This window comes from Pinus tabuliformis, chromosome 1_2 (assembly GCF_031772625.1).
Source record: "Pinus tabuliformis cultivar Carrire ecotype Pingquan chromosome 1_2, CPIR1, whole genome shotgun sequence".
Lineage (NCBI taxonomy): Eukaryota > Viridiplantae > Streptophyta > Pinopsida > Pinales > Pinaceae > Pinus > Pinus tabuliformis.
In genome coordinates this window covers 580,683,220-580,710,708 of record NC_142298.1, presented here as the reverse complement: position 1 = coordinate 580,710,708, position 27,489 = coordinate 580,683,220, and positions in this window count along the sequence as shown.

The window sequence follows — 27,489 nt, the reverse complement described above, 5'->3', positions numbered from 1 at the left end:
GGCACATGATTTCTAAAGAACCCAGAAACCATCTGGTGAAATTCCACTCCGATTGTATTTTATTAAAATAATTAATGTTTTTAATGGAGTTCCTAAGTCTAAACATAATAAAAATAAAATATTAATGGGTATTAACCAAAATATGGGTGAGAATGATCTAGAAGGTGGATCAAGTCATATTTTAATCTTAGTCGTTGATTAGAGACTTAATGTTGGTCACTGAAGACTCAATAGGAAAAGTATAAAATGGAGGCTTGGGTTCATTTGGAAACACTCAAAGAGATTGGGGAAATCGATTTTATGAGGTGAGAAGTTTTCGAGAGAAAAATTTGTTGGGGAGATCTTGCAGCTGAGGGGTAGAGAGAATCTGGGAGAAGGAATTTCTGGAAAATATAGAACAAAGAGGCAAAGAGAGCTTGCAATGAGGCAACGCATTAGCTGGGAGAGTTGGTGCAAAAAACTTGTTTGTCATGCACAATCATGAATTGTCGGAACAACCGAAACTGTCGGGAATTACCAAAAATGTCAGGATCTGTTGGAATAGCTGGGAACTGTCAGAAAAACCAAGATAGTTGACGCAGAGGGTAGAGAAGGTGATGCAGGGCTGATGCAGAGCCAACGTAGAAATAGTTGGGGTTAGCCAGTCTTGTGCCAGATCATGCAGAATTCTGCCGGGTGAAGTGAGGTAAAACACACATAGATTTTCCACCAGTATTTTCTCTCTAAAGGATTTCTAGAGGAGCATCCTAGATTTGTATTTAGATATTTCTCTTGCATAATAATAAACCCTCAGAACTGCTACATCGATTTTCCCGCATTGGATTTTTCAGGGACTATTGTGTCCAAAAATAAGTGTGTCCTATGTATCTTGTTCTTTTCTCTATTTTATATTTCATGAGATCAAATATTTAATTAGTGTAGGTTGCAGAAGTAATTTTCTTCAGTATTCAGAAGAATAACTTCGTTAATGTATATTAAAAATCAAGTAGGTCAAGTAGATTTAGATTTGCTGCAGCAAGGGTTCCTAGAATCTAGGAATTTTCACATGGTACCAAAGCATTGATTTTGAAACAGGAAGAGTAGATCCAGTTTTAAGGAGTGAGTATGAAATTTGCACTTGGAAGCAATTCAAATCCACTTTAAGGGATTGCACTGTCCTTTGCTGGAAAGCAGATTCGAAAAAATATCTCTCTGAGTGAGACGACAGAGAGACATGATTTCCAGTTCATGAGTTTGTAGAGGTAGAAGGAGTGACACAAAGCGTCACCGCAGTGCTTGAAGGACGAAGTTTCTACCAGGGCAAAAATCCACTGGAAAAGAACGAAGACACGTACAAGGGTAATTTTCTTCTCAAAGAACTTTCCACCTGAAAGTTCTAATTTCTCACTTGCTAAGCAGCTGACTAGTGAATAGAGGAGTCTGTTCGATAGTTGTGTGAGATCACATCGCATGAGCTCATATATTAGGATAGGTTGGATGAAGTCTCCAGCAATGTCATCTAGAAGACTAGAATCTTAGTTGTTCTGGAGGAATATGATCTCGAGGCCTACGTCAAAAGTGTTATAGTTGTTCCTGCTGATAACAATCAAAAGAAGAAGTACAAGGCCAAGAAGGGGAAGGCAAAGAGGCTCATTCTCGATGGAGTTTGAGATCATGTGGTCTCACACTTGCAGGGAAAGATACAACCTGAGATATGTGGGAATCCTTGTCTTCTTTGTATGAAGGTTCTTCTGAACAACGAAAGATGTATTTAGAGTGGAAGTTGTAGTGGACCTTGATGCAGAAAGGAGAAGGGGTGAATCTCTATCTTCAACATCTTTAAGACACTAGAGACTAGCTTACTATAGTGGGGTCCACTCCTCAGTTAACTGAGATGGTGAGGATAGCCCTGAATGGAGTCTCAGATGAATGGAAATTTTTCGTCTGAAGCATATTGGGCAGAGAGAAACTACCTTCATTGGAGGAGATGTGGGAGGCTCTTCAATAGGAGGAGTTAAGGAGGGGCCTAGTGAGGGTCAACCTCAGTGGCAACAGTGGGAGTGGCACAAAGATGAAGGAGGAGGAGGAAAACATATCTCTACTGTAAGTTTTAACCTCGTACAGTAATTACCTACATACGAATTCTAAAACACAGAAAATAAACAATGCGAGAGCATAACACATAAAACACATATACACAAATATTTTCCCCTGGATCTAAAAATTGGGACTACCAGATGGATTTTTCATTATTTTCCTTTCAATGTTACAATACATATTTATACATGATGAAGCATTCAATACCATGGACCGAAAACCATCGCGGCCAAAACCATGTGGAAAACCATGCACAAAACCATAGGTAGGTCTGCCCACCTAATATAAGGTCCAAAAGAAATTTCTCTGGGGTGCTACCCTGGACCCTGTAGAGGGGGGCTATCCATTCCCCTCAAACCCCCTAGACAAGGGGGGCTTCACCCCCACTGTAACCCTTGGTTAACTAGGGTAGTTAGTAGTGGAAAGAATATAACACAACCCAACATTCTCCCACTTGTTGTTTTCTTTCCACAGGGGGCCACAGGAGAGCTTAGTCATTTATCCAAACCTACAATGACCATTGTTTCTCTACACCAAGAGAACTTCTTAGAGATCACAGTTTTTGTCAATTCATCCGCAGTATTCTTCAAAGTGTCCACCTTTACTAGCAACACCTTTTTGTCTTCTATCATATCCCTCACAAAGTGATATTGAACATCAATGTGATTTGTCTTGAAATGATAAGTAGGGTTCTTTGCCAAGAAAATTGCACTTTGGCTGTAACAATATATCCTTATAGCTCCCTATACTAACTCCATACTTGAACACAATCTCTGCAACCAAACTGCTTCCTCTCTTGCATGAGTGGCTGCCATGTATTCTGCCTCTGTAGTTGATAATGCCACTACAGATTGTTTCTTACTCATCCAACCGACTGCACCTCCAAATAGGTTAAACACATACCCACTTGTAGATCTTCTTTGATCCAGATCTCCAGCCCAGTCTGCATCAACAAAACCATGGATATCCAAAACTCTATCCAATCCTAGTCTTCTTTGGTAGCAGAAATCATAATCACTAGCGTCACACAAATACCTGAAAACCCGCTTCACTACTATATAATGCTCCTTCCCTGGTTTTGACATAAACCTGTTCAATACTCCCACTACATGTGCAATGTTTGGTCTAATATACACCATCGCATACATCAGGCTACTGACTGCACTTGCATATGGAACACAGGACATGTCCTCTTCCTCTTCTTGTGTCTTGGAACATTGTTCAGTAGATAGCTTTACGCCTACAAGAATAGGAACCTTCACCGATTTACTATCCTGCATATTAAACATTTGCAATATTGTCTCTAGCTTCCACTTTACTATCCTATGGTTTAACCAGAGCTTCCTCTTTTCTCGATCTCTTTTAATTTCCATGCCCAAAATATATTTTGTAGCACCAATATCTTTCATGTCAAATTTGGAGGACAATTGGGTCTTCAAATCCTGGATAATTTCTTTGTCATTTTCAACCAACAACATATCATCCACATACAACACTAGATAAATAACACGGTCACCAATTAATTTAAAATACACAGAATGATCTGCTTTGCTTCTAGTGAAGCTAAGTCCCCATATAAATGTATCAAATTTCTGATACCACATCCTTGGTGCCTGTTTTAACCCATACAGAGACTTTTTTAACTTGCATACCCGTTCTTTCTTACCCTTCACTGTGAAGCCTTTAGGTTTCTTCATGTAAATCTCTTCTTCTAGATCCCCATTAAGAAATGTTGTCTTCACATCCATCTGTTCTACCTCAAAATAAAAAGCATCAACAACAGATAAAAATAATCTAATAGAAGCTACCTTGGCAACACAAGAAAAAATATCACCAAAATCAATTCCCGGCACCTGGGAATAACCTTTTGCTACCAACCGAGCTTTGTATTTCTCCACCTTTCCTTCTACATTTGTCTTCTTCTTGAACACCCATTTTATCGCAATGGGTTTCCTTCCAGCCGGCAACTCCACCAAATCCCAAGCCTCATGTTTGTGCAAAGATGCCACTTCATCAACCATGGCCTCTTTCCAGAGTTTTCCATCCTCTGAATCTATTGCTTCCTTCACATTTCTGGGATCATCTTCAGTAATAGATAAAGAAAAATTTGAAGAGAAATCATATGGACTATACCTTTCTGGCTCCCTTCTGTCTCGAACTTATCTTCTCACAACCATAGTTTATGGCTCTTCATCTTCTAATTCCTCTTCTGCTGTAGAGTCTGATTCTTCCTCCTTTAGCTCAAACTCTATCTTCTCAGGTTCCTTTGATGGGACTTTATGTTTAATAACATTTTTCACCTCTTTGAACACCACATCTCAGTTATACACAACCTTCCTTGTTATTGGGTTCCAAAGCTTATCACCCTTTAAACCATCCTTATACCCAATAAAGATGCACTTTTCAGATTTACTATCCAACTTTTTTCTTTTCTCCTTTGGAACATGTACATATGCATCACATCCAAATACCCTCAGATGTTAAAGAGAGGGTTTATTACTAGTCCATACCTCTTGTGGAGTCTTATCCTTCAATGTTGATGAAGGTGATCTGTTGACCAGGTAACATGTTGTCTCCACTGCCTCTGCCCAAAATTCTTGTCCTAACCTGGCACCACTGAGCATGCTTCTTGCCCTTTCCATAACGTCTTGTTCATTCTTTCTACAACTCCATTTTGATAAGGTGGGTATGGAGTAGTCTTTTGTCGTGCTATACCACACCTCTTACAGAATTCTTCAAATTCCTTGCTGCAAAAATCTCCACCGTTATCTGTCCTCAACACCTTTATCTTCTTCTCTATCTAGTTTTCCACCAGAGCATTAAATTCTTTAAACCTGTCAAATACTTAAGATTTCTTCTTGAGGAAATATATCCATGTATTCTTTGAGAAGTCATCTATAAATGATACATAGTACACAGACTTACCCAGTTATGGAACCTTCACAGGTTCAAACACATCACTGTGCACAAGCTCTAATATCTGTTTCACCCTCTTACCACCAGAGGGGAAACTCACCTGATTCTACTTCCCATATACAAAATTTTCACAGAAATCAAGATCCAGAGAGCTATTAGTCATACCTTCTACCATACCTTTACCATGAAGCATTCAAAGGCCCTTCTCTCCAATATGTACAAGCCATTGATGCCATAGCATGGCCTTTTCTCCAGAGATGACTAGATTTTTTGCTCCACTTTCAGGAACCACAAAACTCTTGCACCCATCAATAATAGTGCTACCTTGTAGCTTGTACATAGTTCCAATCCAAAATCCTCGTATCAATACTAGTGCTCCCCAACCATCTTGCAGATATCTTTCTCGAACACTATTTTTACACCTGCATCATCCATCTTGCTTACAGAAATCAGATTTCTGGCCAATGTAGGAATATGTAGAACACCCAAAAGTGTTCTAACCCTTCCACCGTGCAACTTCCACTTTACTTTTCCGCGACTAACGATTCTAGCCTTCCTATCATCCCCTAAGAAGACATCACCACCATCAAATTTCTCATACTCACAGAACCACTCTCTATGGGGAGTGAAGGGAAATGATGCACCTAAGTCAATCAACCATGCCTCATGATCTACATGTGTACTTGAATAAGCCAAGTATACATCCCCACCTTCATCTGAGGTGGTTTTCACCTCTGCAGAAGGAGCATCATCAGATCCCTTTCCTTTGTGAGGAGCTTTAGATTTACAGTCCCTTTTTTAGTGCCCTTCCTTTCCGCATTTCCAGCACACCTTTACAAGTTTTCCTGGATATTTAGATCTCCCACTCGATGACTTATTTTTGATTCTGTTCTGGGACCGTCCTCGTACAGACAAGGAATCACAATTCTGGCTCTCCATATTTTTCCGTCTCATCTCCTCCGTCAGCAAGGATGAGACTATTTCATCAAAATGCAAGGCAGTTGCATTGCTACCTGTTGTAATAACTAGACTATCCCACGAATTTAGTAGAGAACACAATAAACTGATGCACTTATGGTTGTGGGAATTATTAAGAGAGCACAATTTCCAGATTCACAACCATAACAAATTGGAGGAATATTCTTAATAATTCCCATAACCATATCTCACATGTTCCATTATTAGTCCATGCCTCAGCAAGCACAATAACATTCGCTTCACGATCAAGTTGCACTAACTCTCCATTATTTGGTTGTGTTGTCAAAATTTTAACCAAACATTTGGCAAGGTGCTTAATATTTCTACTTTTGCATAAATTCAAAAATAATTTCCAAATTTTGAGTAAATATTATTTCTAATTTACGATTAGTTGAGGAAGCTCTAATGGCACATAATTCCCCAGATAGAGGGTGTTTGATTTTCAGTTTTTCTCAATGACTGATAATTCATTTTAAAAATTAAAATAAAAGTAATTTTATGAGCGCCTATTACGATGGTGAGTGCTTTGACACTGTCATTGTTATGTTAGTGCTCTACTCAATGATGTGAGAATTGATGTGGTTTCAGGACATTATTATGTTAGTTCTCTATTCAATAATGCGAGAAATGATGTGGTTGTAGGTTGTTTGCATAGGAGGGGGGGGGGTTTTGAACACATGTCGTATTAATATTATTATGTTTCCTTGTGAGGAGGAAAAAGTATGTGTGGGAGGGTTGGGGTCCTTTGCATACTAAGTGTTGTGATATTGATGAACGATGTTGTAATTAGTATGGTTTCATTGTGTAGAATGCTCACTGTGTGAAGGACAAAGTATGTGTAGGAGAACTGGAGACATAGGGGTGCTAAATAAACAATGTTTTCAATCCTTGTGAAGAAAAAGGGTTGTGCGATAAATGAATGTCTGGAAGGATTTTTTTTAAATTATTATTTAGGAACATATTTCACAACTACAGAAGTAGTTGTGCAAAGGTGGTTGGGGAAAGCTAGTTGTTGATATGATTGCAGGATATTGTTATGATAATGATTTGTTCAATGATGCGAGAATTCCTGTAGTTGTAGGTTGTTTGCATAGGACACGACGGGGAGTGAACCAATGTTGAATTAATATTATTATGTTTCCTTGTAAGGAGTACAATGTATGTGCAAGAAAGCTGGGGTCCTTTGCATAGTGAGTGTTGGAGTTGTTGTGTGAAACATTTACTTTGCAGAGGACGAAGTTATGCATGTATGGATGTTATGTGAAAATGTTGTGCAAAGTTTACTAAGATAATAAATATGCAAATCCTTTTTTAAATTCTGATTTAGGGGCATATTTCAAAGTAGGTGTGCAAAAGAAGTTGTGCATGTATGAAGGTTATATGGAGAATAAATGCATGTGCAGAATTTGTGTGAAATGAGGGAAGTGTAGAGCGGTCTTTTAATTATAATTTGTATATAGTAAAAGCTTGAAAGCTTATTTCACACAATAGACTACGTTATTTGGATGTAGCGTGTGTGGAGAACAAATGCTTCCTACGCATGATATCTGGGAATCACATTTATTAATATCCGTTTCAAATGTCAGTGACTGATGGAGGGGCACTATTGAGTTTGGAGGTGGTTGTGTGTGAGATATTTTTACATATAATTTCTTTTTCTTTGCAGTTTCACGCATATGCATTTGTGTTATGTTGAAAGTGTATGAAAATCATGTTTCTATATTTGATGTTTTGGTGCTTATGTGATTTTTTGAATGTATGAAAAGGTGTGTAGTCGGTGAATTGAATGTTGAGATGAAGTGTATTTACCTACAACTTTATTTTCTATTAATCACAGCATAGACATTGGGACGATGAAAAATTTGGATGGAGGTCTTATCTTTGTAGTGTGTTTCAGATGCAAAATAGTGGTAGGTGGTGGCTAATGATGGTGTTTCACCTATGCTTGACGCAATCCTGCAATTGCAAGGAGAGACTAGTGGAAGCACCAGTGACAATCACAATGATGAAGGTGACATTTGTTCAAGACTTCTTGTTCAGTCAAAGCACATTAGTTTCCTTCTTGGGAAAGGTGGAAACATCATTAGCGAGATGTGGAAGCACACTGGAGCAAATATTCGCATATTTCACAAAGAGGAGCAACCAAAATGTGCATCCCAAAATGAGGAGCTCGTTCAGGTTACTAGATACCCTAGTGTTGCTAGAGATGCACTCATCCAAATTACAAAAAGGTTGAGGGAAAATATTTTCAAAGATATGGATGGTGCTACCAACACCCGCACTTGCATAGTGCCTCCTTTGTCTAGTCTAAATGTGCCCAGTGCAATCCCTCTTTCATCATCAAGTTATGGCACAAAGCAATATGATCTAGGATTTCCAAGATAGGTTGTATGCTCCATTGTAAAATGTTTCTTATTTGTTTTTTAATTAATTTTGTAAATACATATTATATTATAAATATATGTTGTATTATATGATTATCAAATTTGAGTTTCCTTAATTTATTTCATTTAAATTCATTAGGTTAATGAAGTAAATTGACGAAATTCAAGATATACTTTTATATTTGTAATTAAAACATTGTAAAATAATTTATCTTATATTTTATATATAAAATATTAAATAAAAATATATAATATAAATAATTTTAAAAATAAATAGATATTCAAAACATAATAACAATTTTCCTTGAATGAAAGAATTATATAAGTGAATAGAAACAATTTCCCTTTCAATAATGTTATTTTATATACTTATTAGGTTTTTATTGTGTATCTTAGTTATATTGTTATAAAAATATAATTTGAAGAAAAAATTTAAGCTGTGAACTTACATTATAACGAAGATAACGTTTGTACAGGGTACTTCACCATGTTTTAATGATGTGTACATTGCGAATTTGATGTCAATCACTTAGATGTATGGAGATTTATGATTTTACATTTTAATGGTTCGCCAATATTAAAGATCGATGAAAGAAATCAATATGGATTGCCTTTAAATATAAATGCCCACTTTCCTTAACAATGGTCGCTTCCATTTTATGCAAGGCGATAAAGGTTGGATTTGGGGCCACAAAATTACCAGATACAGATCTAATTAGAGATCGATATTGAAAGCCAAAAGTAGTGGCTGGTATGGAACTACTAAATACTTCCTTGGGAAGGTTGTCACACACGTAATATTAATTCCTTTCATATTTATTTGTTATTTAAGATGATTTATGTTATTCAAGAAAAAGATCATTATCTAGTGTTTTTTGGAGAATAATTTATCATTGATAACATCTTCTAGGTATGTATCTACATACGAGGTGACCATACAAAATTCCATATTTTCCAAAATGGTGTTCATGACTAATTCCCGTGTGGGAGATACAATGGAGAAGTGAAATATTTTGAACCATAAATAGAGATGATATTTTTTATTTTTAGTGAAATTTATGTATATGATGGTTTGTTTTTTTCCCCTAGGAAAAATCATAATTTCATTATAAAAAGAAATTACATTTTGTAGATGCGTAGGCATATGCTGCACATGTCAAAGACCAGTTATCAACCTCAAGAGATGAGTGTTCAAAAATGTTGTTACCTTGATCCACGCAGGGAGGTAACAACTCAGAGAAAAATTGATAGATACAACTATTATAATACCAAAGCAGTCCAAAAGATGAAAAATATGTACATAAACAAAAAACCATGTGTCCTGTAAATTTATGCATTAATATCCATAAAAGGCCTGTGATAATACTGATAGTGAGCTCCATCGAGCTGTTCTCAGATCATCAGAGTGTCCGGCTCCCGGAGCGCAGCTTCTTTGGAAAGGCCATTAGCTGCTGCGTTCCGCTCCCTGAAAATGTGATTGCAAGTAAATGAGTCAAAAAATGATATCAGTCTCAAAGTCTCCTCCAGAATGTGACTCAATGAGTAAGTAGAGCATCTAGCAGTCCTATTCAACCAGTTACAAACAATTTTGGAATCCCCAAATAATTGTAAGTCTCTGCAATTTTTCTCCAGTGCAAAATGTATAAGATGTTTTGCTGTTGATAATTCTGCAAAATTATTTGTGCCCTTTCTGAATCCCATAAGTAGGCTAAATGTGTGTTGTGGAGAGATATGCAAAATGCCCCCCCCCCCAGCCATTCTCCTGTGCGGCCCCGTCGAAATATGCCCACGGCTTGCTGTAGTCGATGTGTTCGGGGATGATAATTCGGGGTCTCTGGGAGGAGGGTCATCTGGGATGAGGGCATAATCAACGAGCACCTTGGCTGCAATGATAGGCTAATGAGGAGGAAGGTTCTGGAAAATGAAAGTATTGCGGGCAATCCAAATAGCCCAGCAAATCAGAGCTGGGAGGTTGCACTGCTTGGGGGAGGTAACAGAGGTAAACCAGGAGTACCAGGCCTCAACGACAGATGCAGCAGTCCAGATGCAGGGAGGGGCGACTACTGGGATGACCAAATCCCACAGCCTACGGGCTTCCACACATTCAAGGAAAAGGTGGAAAACAGATTCGTTTTCGCTTTTACAAAGGTAACACCAGTGTGGCCCATATTGTGCCCACTTGATGAGATTATCCCCAGTAGGGATTTTATTTCGTAAAATGCACCACATGAGTAATCTGGTTCGTGGGGGAGCCTTCAGCTTCCAGAGATGTTGCCACCAGGCTTCAATATTCTAAGGCTTCCTTGACTCAGCCAACACCAGATATCCATCTTTTGGAGAGAATCTGCCAGATTTTGAGAGGGCCCAGATAATCTCATCGTCTTCATCAGATATACGAATATGGGCTTCTGAGAGTGCCTGTGTGTACTCCTCCCATAGTTGGTGCCATTGAGGGGGAATGTTAAGTTGATGTGCCGTTTTCCAGGCCTGATGTAGGAAGGAGGAGCTTTCTTTGTCAGCAATATGAGCAATATGAGTGACATTATGTTCATGTAGCAGCTGGAGAAGATCAACAGGTAGGCTGTGTGTATTCCCACACCCAATCCACGGGTCAATACCAACCCGTACTCTATGACCTAAGTGGATTCTCCAGGTGAGACCCACATGATAGGGTCCAATTCCTTGATGATAGCTTTCCAAATTGTTGAAATCCCGGATGTGCTTCTAACAAGTCTCCTGATCTAGTCCATGATCTGAAGCAGGGCAATGTATTTTTGATATAGTCACTCTAGTCCAAAGGCTGTCACCTGTGAGCAGATGCCATCCTAGCTTTGTTGTAAGAGAAGTGGAGAAATCATCTAGTTTTTTGAGTCCCCAACCTCCCCACTTTTTAGGTAGAATCAGAGCGTCCCATTTAACACAAGCAAATATCTTGCCTGGCTGGCTACCTTCCATAAAAATTTGCACCAAAGGGATTGTATCCTAGTAAGGATCCCTCTTGGAATCCAAGCTAGGGACATCCAGTACACAGGTGTGGCTTCCAAAACACTCTTTATGAGGGTGAGATGACCAGCATGAGAGAGATATTTGAGATACCAAGTGTTGAGTCTTTTCTCCATCTTAGCAATTAGCCAAGTCAAATTTGCTATCTTATAGCCCAAGGGCTTTAACTTGTATCCCAGATATTTTAGGCCTTCAGTAAGACTCACCTGTGTGAATCAGAAGCGATGAAGAGCATATTGTAACTCATGTTGAGTGCAAGCAGTCACTGTCAGCATTGATTTGTTCTCATTTAAAACCATACCTGTAGCTGACATGAATAAAGAGAAGATGGATCTGATGCTGGTCAAGTCACCAATGCTTCCATTCAGAAAGATCAGGATATCATCCACAAAAAGTAGATGTGTGAGCCTGCAATCATCTATGATCTTGATGCCTTGTAGTCTGCCACCTCTATGATCCTCCTTTATCTTTCTGCTGAGACCCTCCATGACAAGGAGGAAAAGTAGAGGAGAAAGAGGACATCCCTGCCTTAGTCCTCTTTCCGAGAGAAAAAAAGGGGATGCACTACCGTTGACCAGGACGTTGTAGGGTATGTTAGAGATACAGCTCATAATCCATTTTATGTAATTGAAGGGGAACCCCAGGTGAGTTAATAGCATTCTGATGTATAACCAGTTTACTCTGTCAAAAGCTTTAGATAAATCAACTTTCAGAATCATACCTTTGCCTTTCCTGGTGTGAAGAGTATGCAGTACTTCCTGGGCAGTGCCGACAACTTCAAAGATTTGTCTATCTTGAAGGAAGGCAAATTGTTCCGAGGAGATGTGCTCGGAGAGAATGGGTCTCATCCGATTTGCTATGATTTTGGCAATAATCTTATATAGGCAGTTGCAGAGAGAGATAGGGCGATACTCATCAAAGGAGGAAGGGTTATCAGCTTTAGGGATAAGTGCAATAAAGGTAGATGTGATGGATGGCTCAATTCTTCCATTTATTCTGGAGTCCTCAATAACATGTAGTAGATCAATACCTAAGACATCAAAGAAAGCCAGATAAAATTCGATGGTCCAACCATCCGGCCCAGGGATTTTGTCTTTCTTGAACCATTTCAATGTAGCCTCCAGTTCATCCAAGGTGACTTCCTTGATTAATTCCCCTCCCTCTTCTTGTTCCACAAAACATGGGAAGAGATGGGCAACCCTGATGATATCCGCTAGATTTGCTTCCCGTGGGGCACTGAACGCTTTCTTAAAATGTGAGGTTGCAAGAGAGGCTAATTGCGGGAAAGTGTTTGTTGATTGTCCATCTTCATTCTGGAGCTGCCAGATAGTGTTAATCACCTTTCTGCCATTGGCAAACTTGTGATAGAATTTAGTGTTAGCATCCCCTTCCTGCATCCATATCGCCCTACTTCTTAGCCTCCAGACTTCTTCATGGTCTTTAAGAATTTTTCCTCTTGCAGAGTAAAGGGATGTTATCCTCTCCTTATGTTCAGCTGTGATGAACAGTCCACCCTGTTCATTTTCAAATTTCGACAGATCAGATTCAATTTGTCTCAGGGAAAGATCGTCCTGAGTCCTCTTATTGTGTGCCCATTGCTTGGAAATTTGCTTCAGCATATTAAGGTTGTGTAAAAATCCTTTTGTGTGGTTTCCCCCTGCTCCCGGAGGGTTCCCTTTCCAGAAGTCTATAACCATGCTGATGTAGGAGGCTTCTTTGAGCCATGCTGAGTAGAATTTAAAGGGTCCTTTGGGTCTTGCTCTTCCTCCGTCGATTTCCATATATATAGGAAGGTGGTCAGAGATCCCTCTCGATCCAACCCATTTCCTTATGAAAAATCCCAAATCAAGTATAATCTTTAACAAGGAAACGGTCCAATCTATGCGCTAGGCTATCTTCCCCAGTTCGATTATTTCTCCAGGTGGCTTGAATCTTAGCTATGAGAATGTCTATCAGCTGGTGATTATCCAGGATGGTAGAAAAGTAATCTGAGAGTGAATCTCTCTGTGCACGGTGACTCCACGACTCCGAGTGACCAATGGAGAAATTTAAGTCTCTAGAGAATAATATGATCTGCAGAGAAAGTATCTAACCCTAAGAGGTTGTCCCAAAATTCTGGTCTATTTTGGCATGGCCCATAGATATTAAAAATTCTAAAATTCATGCCTAAGTCCACTGAAAAAATATCTTCTCCAATATGTCCAGCCCCACCCCAACAGTTGATTAGTTTAATGGAGCGGGCATTATATCCAAAGGATATACCCCCAGATCTCCATTGAGCATCAAGACCAGTGAATTTCCATCCCGGAAGAATATGCTCAAGGGATCTAGAAATGTCAGCAACGGGGCCGAGGGTCTCTTGAAGGAAAATAATGTCAAGTGGATTGGATTGAGCTATCCAACGAAGTGCTAGTTTTTTGTTAGGCCTAGCAAGCCCCCGACAATTGTAAGAAAGACTCTTCATGGAGGGGGTTTCTCTTGCTCTAAGGACCCCACAGATAGTGGACTATCTACTGGCAGCAATATCGTCTACCACTTGGGATTGTGCTATAGTAATAGAAGAGGGACGACCTCGATGGAGTTTGTGCGAGGAGGGGGGGGAGGTAATGTCGAGGCAAAAATGATCCACTGCCTATCTTTTTGCTTTCGAACGGATCATGTACCCTTGCAATGCGGGGGTAATAGTGGAAGTGGTGTGAGGGATAGAGGGAGAAATCGACAGGGAGGGAGGAGAGGGGGCAATGATAGGTAGAGAGGGGGCAATGTCACAAATGATTTGTGCAGGGGGAGCAGAGGAAGATGCCGGTCCCATACCCGTAGCCAAAGAAAAACCAGATGATAAGAGATCAAGTATATTTGAGCAGCAAAGAGAGGAAAAAGGAAGAGGGGTGTTCATACCCGAGTCGATGGAGTCACCAGAGGCAGACTTGACATGATCAGATGGCGGAGGAGGAGGACGAAGTGGAGGCCTTCCTCGTTTCTTCTGTGAGGACTTGGCAGGAGCTGAAGTTGAATCCGTAGGGGCTGAGAGTGCTACATTCCTTCTAACAGGAGAAGCAGTGTCTCGAGGCATTTCCTCCAGAATACAAGGCTGTTCCACTTGTTTAGGAGCTTCTTGGGTCAATGTCTCTAGTCTCGGAGCTTTCGTGGATGATCCTCCATTAAGGGGGAAATCTTTGAACAGATTCCCAACTCTGTGGCATCGCCGGCACTGGAATGGGACGCCCTCATAGTCCAGGATTTGTCACCTAGTTATGTTTCTCCATTGTATGTTGATATGTTCCAATAATCCATCTGTTAGATCCATGTGAACGAGGAACCTAGCATAGGCCCTGCGCCCCGAAGTTTGAAAGGAGGCATCCTAAGTGAGATCGCTACCAAGAGCATTCCCAATTCTCGTGAAAAATTTCCTCCATCTAGAAGTGAAATGGTAGCCTCGGGAGGCCAGATAGGTCCGACATCCACCCTTTCTTGTTCAGGATCAAAAATCGATGTCCACCTCCAAAGGAGTACAGGGGTCTGGTCAATGTGCCACACAGTCGAAAGGACCCAGTTGGTGTGTGCCAAACAACTAAAACACATCACAAACCACCCTTTGACAAAGGTCTACACCCTAGGGGGATCATTTAGATGATGTCCCCAAACCTCCATTGTCCATTTTTGTAGACGCTCCATGTTGTAGTGTCTGCCTTAGTCTCGGCCAATAAGAACTTTCTTCAACGACTCCATGGTCTCCAGCAACGGCGTATCTTCTGTGAGCTTGAGGAAGACTTCGCAATTCTGAAGCTTTAGCCTCCATTTCCTCTTAGACCCCTCGCTAAACCTAGTGGCCACCGCTTCAGGTAAAACAAAAGTCTGTGTAGTCGTCGGGGTAGTTGAAACCCTAGTTACAACAGTCAAGATGGAAGCAAAAAACCCCGGAATAGAGCCTATACTAGTAAAGTTGCCTTGCAGGGGAGCCACCGGGGTAAGAAAGGTAGAAGAGGCGGATGCCAGAGAAGCAGAAGTCGAAAGATGTTTAGTCAGGGGTTTGCTGATGCCAGATGAGGAAGGGTTCGAAGCTGAGGCTGCTGCAGGGGATAGTCCATCAAGGGTTTTCTGTGGCTCAACAAAAGCCAAAGAGCTTGGCGATAGTGGCTGAGAAATGAACTCCGAGTTAACAGGGGTGTCTTCTGGCAGTGAGACTGATGTGAATTGAGAGCTAGAGATGGAGGGAAGGGCACCAATCTCTTCGGAAAGCTCATTGTCAAATGAATAGAAACCCTCTAGAGTGGTCCTGGGCTCTGTCCAAATGGGCTCTCCTTCCAACGGGTCCACAGAATAATCTAGGAGGTTGCCCATATCTATCAAGACTGTCAGTTGATAGCTGCCTGCGGAATCATAGAAAGAAATGGGGGTAAGGTAGATGGTTGAAAGGTAAAATATCCCAGGTGAAATTCCAAACCGGTAATAGTTGAGTTAGGGAGAATGTGAGCGGGGAGTGATAAGGAAGGTGACAGGTAATGTGGGCTATCGATGGTAGAGGCGGTAGCAGTGACAGTTCACGGGGCAGGTGGTGAGAGCGGGCTGCAGAACCAGTACTCCGCGGTTGAGACTTGTGCAGGAACCCTAACCCACACATCATCCCTTCCTCCTAGTAATTCTATATGATGGTTTATTATATAAGTAGAGGCAAGTAAAATATATAAAGATATAAATAGTTAAGTTTTATTAGTCCCTACCTCGTCAAGCACTATAAAATTTGCTTCACGGTCAAGTTGCATTAACTCTCCATTATTTGGTTGTGTTTTTGCAATTGACATCAACATGAATTGGATATGAATGAAACATATCACTCTCTCTTTCAATATATTTTGGCTTGCATTCTTTGTAAACATTCTTGATTGATTTTCTTCATACTTCATGTTTTTTTCTCATTTAGGATTAAAATAGAACAATTATCAGGAGACAGAAAAGTCCCTAAATCCATAAAATAAAAAATAAACATAGCTAATGTTTCAAACTCATTCTTGGCATTTGAGGCTTACCTCAAGAGCGTTTTTAGCATTTGTTTATGTAATAACTCCAACATATGCATTCGTTGTCGGGACCAATAATATAACCTATAATATGTAATGCACATACAACTTAGAGGATACATTAAACAGTTTTAAGAACAATCACAGTGTTACAGATAACATCTCACCTACAAATTCATAAGTGGTAGGAAACCATAAGTAAATTGCTAAGTTTCAAGTATACAGATACATGTATGGATACAAGTATGATATCTGGTAAAGATATGGAATTTTTTTAGAACAACCTATATATTTTATGGCTAGGAAATAATTTTTTTTATATAAACAAATGTATGTGAACACGCAAACAAAAGAGAAAATTTCCAAAATGTCATTCATGAATTTGGAAATAGAACCAAAAATATAGTTCTCATTAATATTAGCAAACTTGATTCGCAAGCATTACATACAAAATGAGTTTTTTTCCACTATACTTATAACGCTCTAGATTATATACATTACATTTGATACAAATAAGAAATTATATGTCATCAAAAATATCTTCTTTAGACTTTACTTCCCCCTCAGTCTCCAAGTACTTATACTCTGCAAAAATTAGGTTTTGGTGAGTTCCCTTTGCTTCTTTCAAAATTTTACTTCAACTATTGATTTAAAGCACATGAAGTGTCTTCACATTGGGAATTGGTCTCAAGGACTTTGTTTCTTCTCCACCCACTGGTTTGTTTAGTTTTGGATGGGGGATTATACCATCAAGTCTTACCCATACATAAAATCACTTGCCCTATTAGAACTAGGTTTTTGTTAATCCTCCCCTATTTAACTAGAAATATTAGCCCATCAGTGAGTTGTGAACTTTTCTTGAGCATTCACATTAGGGGTTATAGCATAGTAGTTTGTTTTCTCTTCTAACCTAGGTCCATTTTTAGGAAGAGAGGTGCACAGGCTACTAAGATTTGCACATACTTGGCCCTCCTCTCATTTCTTGTTCGGTGTTCAGTCATGATGTCTGGTCAAACTAAAAAAAAATAGTGTTATCTGTAAAATCATATAACCCTAGTGATCATGATAATTATCATCTCAATGCTTGAAACATGCCTTCCACGTCTCAAAACAAGAGAAACATATAACCTTCTATTATGAAAGCAACTCACAAAAAGATAGAAAAGATAGTTGAACGCCTTAGAATTTAGCCTCTTCGAGGGGGAAACCTCCTTTACATTACACAAATGAATAATTCTTCGATGATACAAATAAAAAAACCTCCCTTCTATATATAGGAGTCTAAGGGGTCACAATATAACCAATCCGACCTAACAATAATAATATAAAAGCACAAAAATAACAATAGAGGGATCCTATGGGGCACAGTAATAACAATATGGGGACAATAGGGGCACAACAATATTAATAAGGGATACAACTACAATAGTAATGGGGCATCACTAGTATTATAGGGACCTAACATGCCACTGTCCTTCAAAAAGTGTTGCCCTCAACGCTTGAGTAGTTTTAGATGCTTTTGTATAAAATTCTCATCCTCCCATGTGTAATCTTCAGCGGATAAGTTCTTCCACTTGATGAGATACTCTGAAATGGATCGATTTTGTAGCTATCGAGTTCTTGTTTCTATGACTACTTTCGGTTCCAATATATTTTTTCCTTCCTCGTCAAGTCAAGTTCTGGCAATATTGTTTCAACTGGGAACTTGTTTCCTATAACCTTCTTTAAACATGAAACATGGAAAACTGGGTGCACTCGAGAAGCTACAGGAAGCTCCAATTTGTATGCCATAGTACCAATCTTTTGCAACACCTTGTACGGACCATAATACTTTGGTGACAATTTATTATCCTTCTTAGCTTGCTTGAGGGACATTTGTTTATATGGTTGTAGCCGTAGGAATACCCAGTCACCTACATCAAAACTTCTTTCACTGTGATGTTGATCTGCCTGTTGTTTCATTCTATTCTGCGCCAACACAAGGTTATCCTTTAAGAGTTGGGGAACTTGTTGTTGATGCTCGATGTGATCCACTGCTTGAACCTTAGAATTTTCTCTTAAATATGATGTGATGTATGGTGGCTGATATCCATAAAGTGCCATAAATGGGGTCATTTTCATTGCAGTATGGAAGGAAGTGTTATACCACCATTCAGTAAGAGGCAACCATTTGACCCATTGTGTCTGTTTATCAGATACAAAGCAATGAAGATATCCTTCCAAACGTTTGTTTACTATCTAAGTTTTCCCATCAGATTGAGGATGATAAGATAAGCTATGAGCTAATTGAGTACCAAGACAAGAAAATAATTTAGTCCAAAAATTTCCAGTAAAAATGGGATCTCTGTCACTTACAATAATCTTTGGGTTTCCATGTAGATTTTGAATTGTTTCCATAAATTCCGTAGAAACTATACTAGCTTTAAATGGATGTGATAATGCAGAAAAGTGTGCATACTTGGTATGTCTGTCAACTACCACCATGATGACACTCTTTCCCTCAGACTTGGGTAAACCAGTGATAAAATCCATTGAAACCTCCTCCCAACGTTGGCTTGGAATGGATAAAGGTTGTAATAGACTTGGTGTCTTAATCGTTTCAACTTTATTTTGTTGGCAAACCAAACATTCTACCACAAACTTTTGAATATTTGATTTAAGGCCATCCCAAAAAAATTACTTCTTAACCCTGTGGTAAGTTTTTAAAAATCCCGAGTGCCCTCCTAAGGGAGAAGCGTGCAATTCCAGAAGAATATTTTGTTTGAGTTGGGAATTCTTACAGAGGTATAAGTGATCTTTGTACCATAACGAATCATTTTTCCAGCTAAATGTATCATATGTACTGGAATCTTGTTGTAACTTTTGAATAAGTTCCTACACTTCCTTGTCATTCTTCCATTCCTCCCTTGCTTCGTTTATCCAATCTGGTTGGATAATAGAAATGGCACACAACAATGCTTCCACATCCTCATCCTTTCTTGAGAGTGCATCTGCCACAACATTTTGCTTCCCTTTTTTGTAGATGATTTCAAAGTCATAACCCAACATCTTTGTGACCCATTTTTGTTGTTCTTCAGAGGATAATATTTGTTCTAAAAAGTATTTAAGGCTATCATGATCCGTTTTTACCTTGAAGTGTCTTCCCATTAGGTAGGGTCGCCATTTCTTAAGTGCATGTAGTATTGCCAACATTTCCTTCTAATAAATAGCTTTGTGTAAATACTTTCCCTTGATTGGATGACTTTTGAAAGCAATGGGTCTTTCATCTTGCATTAAAACAACACCAATTCCATTTCCCGAAGCATCACATTCCACAATAAAGGTTTTTGTGAAGTCTGGTGTAGCTAAGACCAGTGCTTGGTAGATTGCCTCTTTAAGATGCTTGAAGGCCTTTGTTGCATCTGAAGTCCATGAAGATGCATCTTTCTTCAACAATGTTGTTAGAGGTGCTGCTATTTTCCCATAATTCTTAACAAAATTGCGATAATACTCTGTCAACCCGAGAAATCCTCGCAAATGCTTTATGGATGTGGGGATTTTCCATTCCTTAATGGCTTTAATTTTGCTAGGGTCTACCTTAACTCCTTCATGAGATACAATATGACCCAGATATTCCACCTCTTGTACTCCAAAGGAACATTTGGATCTTTTTGCATATAATTGTTTCTCCTCCAATAGTTGCAGCACCCTGTCAACATGTTCAACATGATCCTCCCAAGACTTGCTATAGAGTAGTATATCATTCAAAAATACTAACACAAATTTTCTAGGGAAGGGTTTGAAAATGAAATTCATCAAACCTTGAAATGTAGAAGGTTCATTGGTAAGGCCAAAAGGCATGACCAAAAATTCATAGTGACCCTCATGAGTTCTAAATGCTGTTTTCGGAATGTCTTGAGTCTTCATTCCGGTTTGATGATATCCTGAACGAAGATCTAACTTGGTGAAGTAAATTGATCCATGCAATTCATCCAATAATTCATCAATGACAGGAATGGGAAACTTATCTTTAATAGTGAGCTTTTTGAGCTCCCTATAATCCAGACACATGCACCATGATCCATCCTTCTTGTGCACCAATACTACAGGAGCAGAGAAAGAACTTTGGCTAGGTTGAATTATACCAACCTCAAGCATTTCTACAACCATACGTTCAATTTCACTCTTTTGGGCATAGGGATATTTGTACGGCCTGATATTTGGAGGAACACTTCTTGGAATCAAATGAATAGCATGATCCTAATCATGAATAGATGGGAGACCTTTGGGAGTCTCAAATACCTTGGAATGATTGTCCAAGACTTTTTTGAGATCTGGAGAAATAGATGATTTCGATGTGGAAACATCTAGCAAACATAATTGTGAAATTACACCTCATTGTTCCTTTTTTAGAAGCTTTGTCATACCGTTAGAGCTGATTATCTTTCCCGGTTTCCCTGCAATACCCCTTAATTCAACTTCCTTTCCTTCCGCATAAAATTTCATGAAAAGTTCTTGAAAGTTAAAAGCTATTATACCAAAGGATTGTAGCCATTGGACTCCTAGTACAACATCAACACCTTGCATTGGAATGGAAAGCATTGGGCTATTCAATACATATTATCCCATGGATAGCTTGATATTATGGAACTTTCCAGAGCAATTTATCATTCCTCCATTTGCAACCATCACTTGGCACTCTGGTGCTGGATATAGGAAGCAATTCAATTCTTTTGCTATCCTACAATGAATAAAATTGTGTGTACTTCCTGAATCAATCAACACTATTACCTTTTTCTTCTTGATATGTCCTTCTATCTTGATGGTTTGAGGAGTGGTAATTCCATCCAATGCATTACAAGATATTTTCGGATTCATTTCTTCCTTATCTAGGCTTTGTTCCTAGAGTATATCCTCTTCTTTTTTCCTTTCTTGTTCCTTTTATTCTTCCTCTTCACAATATATGTAGAATAATTTCTTCTCAGCACACTTATGACCTTCAGTGTATTTGCTATCACAACTACAACAAAGCCCTTTTGCTCCTTTTTCTTCCAATTGTTGTGGTGTCAATCTTATAGGTTGTGGAAGGCTAGGGGCAAAAACACTCCCATATTTATAGTTGTGAGTGGTAGGCTTCCTGGTTGCCATAGTTTTGCTTTCCATTTTTCTTGCTAACCTGAATGCCTTCTCTAATGAATCAGGTTCCCAAAGGTGAACATCATGTCAGATATTATCCTTTAAAGTCCCTATGAACACATCAATCCTATGCTCCTCTGGAATATTTTTTACCCTTATGTTCAATTTTTGGAACTCCTCAATGTGCTCCATCATTGAACCCTTTTGTTTGAGACTTATCAATTAGCTAAAAAAAGGTGTTGCTTTTTGTATCCTCATAGTGTGCTGTCATTTCTTCCATAAAAATTGCCCAAGTGACAATTTGTTTACGAGAGCAAAGCCATTGATACCATACAAACTGATTTGGTTCCAAATATAAAGTTGCAATACATACCTTTTGTGTGTTTTGCACATTATTGAGATAGAAAAATTGCTCCATCTGTAGTATCCATGTTGCGGGATCCTTGCTGTCAAACTTCCTCATATTGATTTTTGGAATATGGTGGGTCATCAATCCAACATTAGAGTCTATGACATCATGATTAACATTTCTTTTGTTCTCATCATGAGTTTCCTTTACTACCCCTTCACCATTAGTGACCATTTCTTGTAGCAGCTTATTCAAATTTATCTTCAATTCTTCCATCTTATCATCCATGCCATCCATCTTAGCGTCCATGCCATTCATCTTAGCTTCCATGCCATCCATCTTAGCTTCTACACCTTTCTTTAAACCATCCATCTTAGCTTCCACGCCATACATCTTAGCTTCTACATCTTTCTTTAAACCATCCATCTTAGATTCTGTTACTTTTTGTGCGAGTGACATTTGTTGCACTTGGTCTCATAATTTTGATATATCATGTTGCATTTCTTCCTCTTCTTCATGAGTCATGCTAGAGATTTCAGGTTTCTTACTAGGTGTTTGCATTTTCTTTCCTTGGGGCATCAATTACCGATAATAATGCTTTACTATGCCCTTTGAATTCCTTCAAACTAATTTTTCAAACCAAGCTTATGCAAAATTTAAAAAAAACTACACACCTTTTTTCACTTTGTAGGAGCTCGATATTGAATCTGATGTATCTTTGTAATTTCAGATCATCTAGTTCTGAAATTGCGACCTGTAGTAGCCCTCTGTGTCCTCTTTCCAATGCCACCGGTCTGATCGAATATAGATTCTCCAAGGCAGAGTTATGCAAAATCTCCCAAGATGGCCTGAATATATACCTTTCCAGAGGAGCGAATTTGTATGAAGTTCCATGTGTCACTGTTTTGATCTTAGTAACTGGAAAATATACACAGGAAACTACAGCCCATCCTCTTTCTGAGACCTTTTACAAAATGTCACTCTGATGCTCAAAACAAAATTTATGACGATTTTCCCCAAGTCACCTATTTGGAATGAAATTCAGGAGTCTGCAAAAAGACCAACTTCCTCAGATCATATCTCCGCAAATATTGTGCGAAAAGATCTGAAATTCGAACCCGAGGTTCAACGTGATTCTGCCTCAAATGGGTTTTTTTCTCTTTTGAGACGTCGTAGAAAATAAATTATAGAAGAAATGCCACAATGACTTTTTAGAGTAGCGAAACCCTAGAATCCAAAGCTCTGATACCAAATGTTATGAAACCATCTCACAAAAAGATAGAAAAGATAGTTGAACGCCTTAGAATTCAGCCTCCTCGAGGGGACAACCTCCTTTATATTACAAAAATGAATAATTCTTCGATGATACAAATAACAAAACCTCCTTTCTATATATAGGAGTCTAAGGGGTCACAATATAACCAAGCCGACCTAACAATAATAATATAAAGACACAAAAATAACAATAGACGGATTCTATGGGCCACAGTAATAACAATATGGGGACAATAGGGGCACAACAATATTAATAAGGGATACAACTACAATAGTAATGGGGCATCACTAGTATTATAGGGACCTAACACCTTCCCTACCCCATCATTCTATAGAAGAGAATAATAATTGGCATATCCATACACTCAAAAGTAAGTGTTCAGTTACTCAAAATTCTAACTCTAGAGGTTTAAAATACTATAACAGAATACATTAATTGACTAAAACATATCCTGATGAGCTGTCCCATGAAATTCAAAAACAATTCTTCGAAATTGAGTCACTAGGATACGAAGGAAGTGACCATTCAAGTCACCTGGAACCGAACGATTCCCTCTTTTTCGCCCCTATATATCCTAGCCAACCAATGCAATAAAAAAAAGTTTCTTGTTTGTAATTACAATTTATAGATGAGTGGGACATGTGAGATATGGTTGTGGGAATTATTAAGAGAGCATAATTTCTAGATTCATGGAGATATGATTGATGAACTGGTTCAAACTGTTCATGCATCTATATAGATCATTAGACGAGGCCTTGATCTAGATGAGGCTAACTATCTATCTAGGAATTATCCATCCACAAATAAGAAAGTAGAATAGCTCAATTTTTCTGTTGAAATATAATTTCAACCGCATACATACAATGCCCAAAACCGCCGCAGCGAAACCATAAACAACCTGACAGATTTCGGACCACTTTTGGTCTGAAGTGGTTTCCGTATAATCGACTCCGATGCAATGAAATCTTGACAGGCGTCCTCAGCATTTTTCCTTCCGTACAGGTTTATCGGAGCCTAAAGTTCAGCATAAAGGAGTCTCCCGAAATCTCCGTCTACCGTCCGATTCGCTTGAATGTTCTCCGCCGTCCATCAGTCAAACCTGCATACAATATTGCAATAAATACATTGCGTGGAGTAAAATCAATTTTGGTTGACCACCAATAATAATTTAATGTATTAATTGTGCCCGTAGAAAGTAGATAAAAGTTTTAAATTTTATTTTTTTTATATGCACGGAGGTATGGTCATTTTGATATAATATATACGCAATGTAATATCAAAATATACATAGGAGCTCATGCGTTATCTAATGTTTGAAGTTTGACTTTTTTTTGTAAAAAAAAACGAAGTTTGCATAGCAGTGCAATGTGTGAGCTCGCGGCAGCGAAAGAAAATAGGGGAAGCAGCATAGAAGGTTTTTGTATGTGTTGACCTTTTTTATGCAAGGAGTGGATATCGCACAACAGTGCGTAAAAGAAGAAGGATCCTTTGTATGGTTTTGTAATTTTATTTCTGTGATATGCACAGAAGTGAAGTAGACAAATAATTTTTTTTGAGCTGCATATGTAAATTCTTTTTTACAGCAGTATGTGTAAAAATACTTTTTACACCAGTAAATGTAAAAGGGTTTTACAGCAGTAAAGGAAAATGAGAATTTTACCCAGCAGTGTAAAATCTCAGGAGGAGACAGAGTTTTGTTTTTTTTTTGTTGGCTGAATGTATTTTTGGTAAATCCCTCTGAGTGAAAGAGGATGAAGTTTGTATCAGGCATTATATTTTAATGAATACAAAATCTTTTATGGGTGTGTAATACTCTATTCTCAAAGATTTTTTTTTTAAGCTTCCCTGTGCAAAGATCCTGTGGAGAGAAGGAAACAGAGCATTGCCTCTGTGTGTTCAGGTTGTTTGTTTTTGGGATTTTACTAGAAAAATCCCCAACAGTGGTATCAGAGCAAGTTCAAGCTCTTTGAAGTTGTTCAAGAAGCTGAAGAAAGGAGTTCTTTTGCTGCAACAGCTTCTCTAGCAGAGTGAAGACTCAGTCAACAAAAGAATCCAGGTATTCCTCAAAGTTTTCTTTGTGTTACTGCTGAAGAAACAATCAGTGTTTTAAATACACAGTCAAGGATTTAGAAGCATAGTTTAGAATGCAAGGAATGGCAAGCACCAGCAATAGCATGGGTATGCAGCTCCCACTATTTGATGGCAAAAACTATGATTATTGGGCAATAACCATGAAAGCCTTGTTTGCCTCACAAGATTTATGGGAAATAGTTGAAGATGGTTTTAGAGAACCAACAGATGAAAATGAGTTCAATGCATTAACTCAGGGAGAGAAAGATCTGTTAAAGAGCTACAAGAAGAAGGATTCAAAAGCCCTCTTCTTCTTGTATCAAGCAGTGCATGGAATAATGTTTCCAAGGATAGCAGCAGCTAAGAAATCCAAAGAAATATGGCAAACTCTCAAGACAGCCTATCAAGGCATGGAGAAAGTGAAGACAACAAAACTACAGTTGCTGAGGAAAGATTTTGAGAATCTGAGCATGAAGGAGTCAGACATCATTGACTCATTCTTTACACTTGTGATTGGTCTGGTCACACAGATGAGGACTCATGGAGAAACCCTTGAAGAAAGGAGGATTGTGGAGAAAATATTGAGGGTCTTACCCTCAAAGTTTGATGTGATTGTCACCACCATATAGGAGACAAAGGATCTCTCAAACTTTTCAGTTGATGAGCTTCATGCATCACTGATAACACATGAGCAGAGGTTGAGTAGAAATGAAAACTCATCTCTAGAGCAAGCCTTCAAGACCCAGATGTCTTTTGGAAGAGGAAGAGGTCAAGGCAGAGGAAACAAGAGACGAAGAGGCAGAAGTCAAAACAAAGGTGGAAGGAACAGCCCAGCAAATGCTCAAGGAAGAGGCAGCAATCCAAATCAGAACCAAGGCCAAGGCAGCAGCCAACAAAGAGGACAACATCATGCTCAAGGACAAAGGTATGAAAAATCCAACGTCCAATGTTATTACTGTAAAAAATATGGGCATTATGTCAGTGAATGTAAGAAAAAGCAGCATGATATAAGTAATAGACAAAATGCAAATGTCACTAGAGAAAACATCAGCCAAGATAATGTGTTGTTAGCTTGTAACATGGCTGAAACAAACAGTCAAGACATATGGTTTTTAGACTCAGGTTGCAGCAACCATATGGCAGGAAACATAGCCCTCTTTTCTGCTCTAGATCAAAATGTGAAATCAGAAGTCACACTTGGGACTGACAACAAAATTTTTGTTATGGGAAAAGGAGAAGTCAAAATATTTACAAAGAAGGGTGAAAAGAAAACCATAGCAGATGTCTACTATGTCCCCGGAATGAGATGTAACCTCTTGAGTATTGGACAGCTTGTTCAAAAGGGTTACAATGTTTTCTTTAAGAATGATGTATGCACCATCATGGATATAGCACCTAGCAAAAGATGCATTGTTGAAGTAAAGATGACAAGGAACAGGATGTTCCCTCTTAGGATCAGGGCAGATTTGAAAAACAAAAATGAAATTGCAGCAGTTACCCAAGAGGCTTTCCAAAGCGTGCCAAAGGATGAAAATTAGTTGTGGCACTTGAGATTTGGACATCTCAACTTTGGAGGTCTTAACTTGTTGAGTAGAAAAGGAATGGTAAGAGGATTACCATTGATAGAGAAACCAGACAGCCTTTGTGAAGGTTGTATATTGGGAAAACAACACAGAGAAAGTTTTCCATCAGGGAAGAGCATAAGGGCAAAGGCACCCTTAGAAATTGTCCACTCATATTTATGTGGACCGTTGCAAACTCCATCATTAGCAGGCAGCCAATATTTCCTAACATTCATTGATGACTTTACAAGAAAAACTTGGGTATATTTCCTTAAAAACAAAAGTGAAGTGTTTGAAAAATTTCGAAATTTCAAAGAACTTATGGAAAACCAAAGCGGGCTGCATATCAAAGTTTTGAGAACTGACAGAGGAGGTGAATATATCTCCAAAGAATTCCTAAGGTTTTGTAGAGAGAATGGGATTCATAAGCAATTCGCAGCTAGGTACACCCCACAACAAAATGGAGTAGTTGAAAAGAAGAACAGGACCATCATGGATATGGCGAGGAGCATGCTAAAGGCAAAGCATTTGCCAAATGAGTATTGGGCTGAAGCTGTAAATTGTGCAGTTTACATTTTGAACAGATGTCCTACAAAAGTAGTGATGAACAAAGTGCCGGAAGAAGCATGGAGTGGGAGAAAGCAAGGAGTCACCCACATGAGAGTTTTTGGATGTGTGGCTTATGCACACATTCCAGATCAGCTAAGGAGGAAGTTGGACAGCAAAGGGGAGAAATGTCTTT